We start from the raw sequence: 7684 nt of genomic DNA on the forward strand, positions 1-7684 counted from the left end.
AAGTGAATAGTTGCGAGTGTGCTTTCAAACTGGGTATGGTAGTGCCGTGCCATCACTGGCCTGACATACTTCGATTTTTGGACAGCTTCGTAACGGACGTCACATTTAGGGTCATTTAGCTGGGATGTGCCATTCTTTGAGCAGCGGGCGGGATTCTTTCCAGACTGGTCGAGGAAACAAGGTGTAGCGAAGCCGATATAGGATCGTTGGTTTTTGTCCGTTTTGGGATTCTGTGCTTGTAGCTCATAGGCCGGGTGGATTGCATAAAAACCAACCAGTTCATCCGAACAGGGTGTTATCGAAGGTCAAAGCTTAGGAAGATGAGGTGATAGAATGCGATCGATAAGGCGTGGTGAGTTGGAGGAGACATCAAATGGGAAAATGTGCATTAATATATATAGAAAGAAAAACTTGACGTCTACTGCGTTTAGGGCAATGACAACAAGTGATTACGCGGAATAGGATAGGGATGGTTTTGTACTTGGTAGACTAGAGGTCCATCATGCGGAAGGAGTATATTTGAGGAGAGGGCATGCAGCTGAAATGTGAGTTATCAAAGGTTCAGTCTTTCGCCTCGTCGTGGACAGAAGGTGCGGAAGGGGCGGACATGCTACCGAAGGATATAGAGAGATTCAAGACCTTTCGTACACAAAGTAGTGTTCGTCGAGAGCGCCCGCTCCCCATTCCCACTTAATTTTGTGATCAAAAATAACAATATAATGAGAAGAACGCTGAATTGTCTTGTGAACCAGGTTTTTAAATATCTTCTGGCAAAATCTTGTCGACCTCGAGTATGAAGATATCGTTCTCATCTTCTAAGGAGAGGGAAGGCGCAGGTATTTCTGGATGAACTGACCAATTTCACCACATCCTTTGGTGTGCGCTTTGTACCCACAAAGTGCCAGTTTATCAGAATGATGTTGGTTCCCAGCTGGTGATGTCTTACCGTCAAGTGTGTTCATAAGGTTACACAGAATGAAGTGTGAGTTTGTTCGTGGTTGCAGGAAATGGAGCGAGTAGGCGATGGGATACAGTCAAGAGGAAAAAAGGGATAATCAAGGGTGTGTTATCGAATTGGGCATAGCAGTGCTATGCCATCATCGCGCTGATATTCCTCGGTTTCCGGACAGCACCGTAACGGACGTCATTTTCGAGGTGAATGGGCTGGAATGCGCAATTCTGTGAGGAGCGGGATTTTTCGGTTAACCGAGGAAATTTTCAGAGGTAGAACAAAGCTTATGGAAGACCGCAGGTCTTTTTCTAGTCCAGTTGGGGACCTCTGTAAGTGTAAATTGCAAGCCAGGTGTAATGAATAACAGGCAACCAGGGCAACAGGAAGGTACCGTCGAAGCTTGGGATCGGGATGAGAATAATAAAGCACGGCGAGGTTGAGGAGACATCCGATAGGACAGAGTGCATTATTTGGAAAAACTTAACGTTTACCATAACCAGGTTGATGACAAAAATTGAGACAGGATAGAGGCAGATATACACTCAGCGACCAGCGGTCAAGGATGGATTGATTTTGATAATATACACTATTAATCGCTATCAGCCATAATAACCGTTATGAGCAACAGTTGAGTATGAGCCGTTGTTGGCCACTAAACCAAAATAGCATAACAGGCCCGATAATCGGCGCTGTATATGGGCACTGGCCCACAAGCTACAAAAAACAAGCCAAGGTAGGCGATGTCATTTACGGTTATGAGTATAACCTCAGTCGTTTGAGATTAGATGGTGTTTGTGTGCATAGCTGGGTCGCATAGATACTGGCCTGATGATTATCCAAATCAGGAGAGATAAGCGGCAACGCGTGCAGTTATAAGTATGATGGATTACGTTGTATTATGCTACCACGCATAATCAATGCTTCATGATCAACGCCACACATGGACGTGAACCTAGTAGGTACGATAAGTAGTTAAGTAAAGCGACAGTGAGCAAAGTTGTGACTATGACGAAACGTCAATCAAGCTATCAGGAGAGTCCCATTGGCTGCACAATGTTCTTAGCTGCAAAAACTTCAGGAGTGAGCCAAAACGTTTTGCACAAAAATGCTGCGTTTTGTTGATGAAACCATAAAACATCCTACTCTACATGCGAAATTTTTTCAGCTCATCAAATTTCATTGTCCACTCAAGCAATCATATCTATGGCGGAATACTCTGGTGGAATAATTTTCTAGCATCGCTGGGACATTGAGATTTCTAAATGGGGCCCAAAAGTTCGAATTGGTACCCCGAACTCAATTGTCCGATTAACTTAGTCCACCAGAGACACGTCACAGCTTTCGAAAATTCCATTCCATTGTGCGAATTCTGAGCGTCCCAACAAGCATAGTTGAGTCCTTTTTATCAACCCACGTAGACACTGGCCTGGTGCTTACTATGGATCACCAAGATAAGCGACATCGCGTAAAGTTGAGTATGAGGGACAGTCCTTGGTCACCAGATTATGTTGGGTCTCCGAAGCAGCGTCTCATATAAACGCGGGCCTAGCAGAATAAGGATTAGAGGTGACTGACGACGCGTACGGTTGAGCATGAAAGGCCACCGTTGGCCACTGAACTGGGTTGCCGTGTATAGGTTAGGTCTCACAATCAGCGTCGCACATAAACACGGGTCCAGGAGTTATGATAAGTATACAAGGTGAATGACAACGGCTACAATTATCATGATGACCACTTTATGACGTATTCCACACGTTGTGAGTCCTATTCCAAAGAGCACTAATACAACTGTGTTAAGAATTTACCTACAGATGCCTCCTGACACAGGCTAATTATATAAATCTGGAAAGGGCAATCATCCATAGAGGTGCTCCTCGTCCCCCACTGCGTAATTCATGTCATTCTTTGACAATTGTACACTTAGTGGAAGCCGAGATTCATAGGAAATTGTGTTGTGACGACGCTCACTAAACAAAATTATATCATTTGTTAAATCTGTGAATTATGAGGCAAACAAACGTCAATGACCGATTTTCCTGGGTGTAATTTGCATTGTATATTCTCTATACCTTATTTCATTCCTGGACGACGCCAGTATATGTTAAATGCGATCTGGTGTTTCATCTGTCGTAGGCCGGTAACAAAACGCAAATCGATGATGGTCCGCGACCTTGAATTTTAGCCCATTAAAACTAAATGCTACAAGCAAAGCATCGTGAAAGGTGCAAATGGATTAGACTAACTTAACCCTATAGTTTCGGCGAAAATAATTTGGGTGTGCTTCTGGTGAGTGGCAGGAAGTAGGTGGTATGTGGATTTGTGTACAAATTACTGCCTCCTTTGGGGAGGCACTCTCTGAGAAGCAGGAAGCAAGACGATCGATGACTGGAATGCTCAAGCAAACTAGGATAGTTATTCGGAATGTGGAACATGTTTCTTCACAAAATTTGCCAATGGCACCATCACACACATAGTTATAGAGAGGGATGGCAGGGGCAAAGACGAGCATGCATTCTGCTGGTCAGAGATAGAGTTCTGTAATGGAGAGCACACGAGAGAACAAGGGGTGATAGTTTGTCTTCACTGGAGAAGCGCACCAACCAGTGAACAAAATGACAATAAAAAAGGACCTATCTGTGTCTAATGAGGAAGAAGGCCAAAAAGGCCAAGTAATAAGTGGATCAAACAGTTTGGCAGAGTATGACAAGGATAGACTTTTGGAAAGTAGAAAGATAACCTAGACCAGAGAGAAAGCAAGCCAGCATAGTTTCGTTAACACTGATGGAAATTAAAGTGGGAGCTAAGTGACAATTAAAAGCCTTATACCGGTGTTTCTTTGTGTTTCATCATATGAAACACCAAGAAAGGAGGCAGAAATGTGGAAACTAACAGGCTTTGTGCAGTAAAGAACAACGATTATGATGATATTTAAGAATAAAGTACTTCCAGGCTTTTGAAAGAATAGACAACATTGGCACGGTGCAGTCTGTCCAGAAGAAGTTGACGTCAACATTTCGGCTTGGGGCGTTCGAAGTTAAATGCTGTTGCAAGTTTCACTCTTCTCATCTTATATATTTGTGATGATTTTAGGTTAGATAGAGGCCCCGATGAGCTTAATGTGTAGTGTCTGTAATCCGTTGTCACATTTACCATTCTTCCTGAACTTGAAACACACTTTGTAACTGTCGTTCACATTGTATCATGACGTTTGCTTTAATGTTTCGAACACACAATTTTCCGGTGTGACCTGCTGACTTCTTGCTAAACGAGTGTATTTACGCTCCATTGAACTGTTTGTTGACTGTCGAACCAGTGGGACTAAATCTGTGTTTGTGTTAACTGTTGAACGTCACAATGAATCCCTGTTACATTTTTTAGCCATGAATAATTTTCCTACCGTGGAATATATCACTCACGCGGAACCATCTGTGGGAAATTTTGACAAGTGAATAATTTCTTTTCACAGCCAGTTATTGCATTTGGATCGGTGTAGTGGACTATTGGACCTACACATTCGTGAGTCACCATTTGACTACTCATTCCTTTCCTACTGTGATTTTGTGATTTTGTATTGGTTACTTTTGCTTGTTAATTTATCCGAACACACTGATAAGGTCCTAGTCCGCTACAAATGGAGAGCTTGTAGCGAAGAGCAGTAGTTATGATCTTCAACCCTAATTAAAGAATATTCAAGGAGTTAGCGGCGTGGATTAAGGTCCTTAAAATTACCACCGAGTTTAGTTGTGCGCAGATGTATAAGTTTGACTTCCCAGCGAAAAATCACACTAGACTACCGCACGGGCTTTTACAGCACCCCAGCGATCTGCGAAGAGGCATGCCATCTGGTATAATCAAAACTAGTCGCGCATAATCGGTGAAATACAGCGATTGAAAGACTGTCGGTAGGAGAGAACGCTGGCCTAACAAAGCTCCTTGAATGCGTTGAGAAACAGCAGATGACAACCGCCTGCAGGAAATTGAGTGGGAAGCAAAAAATATTACCAATTTCCAGGGCCAGACTTGAGAGAAGGAAAAAGTTGAATAGGGTTGCCTGGTTGCGCAGCTGGGGGAGTGGTCTGTGGGATTTTGGGCGAAGTTGGCTGATCATTGGAGGTAATCTAAACCAGGGTAATTTACCGGGATACATGTGGTTTTGAGATGAAGAGAATTATGTGGTCGTCCATCTCGAAGCCATTCACTTAGGGTGATGAGCGGTGTGGCTGTGGGGCCTAGTATAAGCTTTAGGGAGACCGACTATGAGTCGAGGCTGCGACACAATCGTATTCGGATTCACTCAAAATGTAACCAGATGTGCTTTATATTCAAATACATGCGTGCGATTTAAATATAGGAATGAAAGTAAAAGGTGGGTACGTGTAGGAAGGAACGGACTGTGTTGCTTTCGGCAAACAATTGAATTTTCACATCACAACAAAGATGACCTTTAAGTTTTATCTTGTGGCTAATATATGCATCTATACGTTGTACTCCTCAAGTACACTAACTTCCAAAAATAAAAGCGGTTTGGAATGTTCACTATAGGATTTTCTCCAGATGGCGGCCTTCAGTGAATACTTAGGGCTGGATTAATTTGCCAAGAATGAAATCACGAGACGAGTGTAAGATGGTCACAGAACTAGTTCATATACTAACCAAACCACTTTTAGAGATCTGTTTTTCCGCATCTTCCTTAGCCTATTTATCCTTTAACCATTGTAATAGGAGTTTATGAACAGAATAAGGTTATTTGTGACTTACTTCTATCTAACTACCAAGTAACCAGTACGCCAGGTGCTGTCTGCCGGACCGTATTCAGCTTAAAAGGGGTTAAAATGTATGATGGGGGTTACGTTCATTCATCAAGTGATTGAACTCCCCATGTGCTTTGGCCTGTTGTAACCAGCTGGTATCTTTCCCCATGTGCTTTGGCCTGTTGTAACCAGCGAGAATGTAGTATGCTTTGCTGGTATCTTCGACCCTCTCCCTCTGGGTGTACTCTACCTGTCAGCTTTAATACCGAAAGCACATCCTTCCCTCTAGATGATAACGAAGGAGCCAGGTGCGCTTATTCAACTTGTCTTTTAATATGGATATTTAACGACTGCGATCACCTGCGAGTCTGTCAACCATTTGCCGATGCGGTAGGGAACGCTCCACCTCAGTGTTCGGGATTTAAGTGGTCATCCCAAAACAAGCCTGAGTTTACTGGAGACCAGAAAGATTATCCCGATGTGTTTCATAAGTGCTTCTCCGTTGACTGTGGACAATTCGAAAATTATAGCTACAGTCAACGAAAGTGTTTATTGGGCATCATGGACGAACCTACCCTATATGTCCATTCAGAGGGCACAGCAAGCCGAGCTTAGAAACCTCGGCTGGGCAGTATGCCTCCAGGTGACCAGAGCAAGCCCACAAACCTTTAGCGTATCCTGATTATGTGTTCCGAGAGAATCTACATCATTAGTTTTTTGCTGAGTTCATGTCGATTACGGTGCGACTACACGATAAGAACGGGTTTAAGCTTTTACGAATTTTGCCATTCCACAACATGCAAATAGAATAGACACATCAAAGATCAAGAGAGTATGAAGCTTTTGAAGGAATATTATATAATAGCTGGTTGTTTTACATGGAAGAATGACGCATTTGGGCAACTTTACGGCGAAATTGCGTCTGCACCGATAGTTTTCTCATGCCGGTTCACCGCAGGTAAAGAATATTTTATATCGGTCCTCCGGTATTCTCTAAGAGACTCCATGACTTTGCACAGGTTTGGGATTTGGCATTTTACGGTAACCAGTTGATTAATTTTGAAACTACCGATTGGGATTCTTACTGCTATGTTAATTGGGACACAATTGGATACTGGGTCATTTGACCGTGAACGTAAGTGGCTGGGAAATGATCGTAGTCAAAGCTTGAAAACATTAAGTCGCAGACAAGATTTTTGCACCACATTGAGAAGAGTCTATTTCTAAGGCTGAATAGTTTTCAATCTATATTCAATCCGAGCTGAATATTAACCGAGTTTACAACCACGAACACTAAGAGTTCCTCACGCGGGACAGACTTCAGGCTAAGACGCAGTGGAAATGGTTGCGGTTATCAGGGTGACATTATCACCAGAAGTCGTCTGGTGAACAAAGCTAAATACATTTGGGCAGATATAAAGCATATAACTTGAAGCCAAACCGCAAAGTTGAGTCCGCTTGCAGAGGGCGGCTACGTAGTCCAGTAGCGAAAGCGGATAATGAGGAAATATAAAGAAGACAGCCGTTTCTGCTGGTCAGTTTGCAAGAGGAGCGTTGTGACAACAGAGAAGGAAGAAAAACGGACAACTTAGACATCATGCGACCAAAAGCGAGATATCTCTTAGGCAAGGCTGGAGGCGGTGAAGGAGACCTGCGATAACGCCTAAACATGCCCAAATAAAGCACTCGGTGACTCCAACAGACAATAAAAACAGAACATTTCCTAAATCAAGCAGGATATAATGAATGTTTGAAATCTCAGTTCGGTTACACTGAAATTGCCCATTAGAAATAACCCGCTTTGGGGGTAACAGTGAGGACTGATAAAGTTAACGGTGAGCACCAGTTAAAATTAACACAATGAAAGCAGAAAGAGAATAAAATAAGAATTTCCAACCGAAATGCCTGACTAACTACGAAAGTGGACGAGAAGCAATATAGTTCACGATATCGCACCTCAACTTCTGACAGTTCATAATTT

Source organism: Opisthorchis viverrini (assembly GCF_000715545.1).
Source record: "Opisthorchis viverrini unplaced genomic scaffold opera_v5_261, whole genome shotgun sequence".
NCBI lineage: Eukaryota > Metazoa > Platyhelminthes > Trematoda > Opisthorchiida > Opisthorchiidae > Opisthorchis > Opisthorchis viverrini.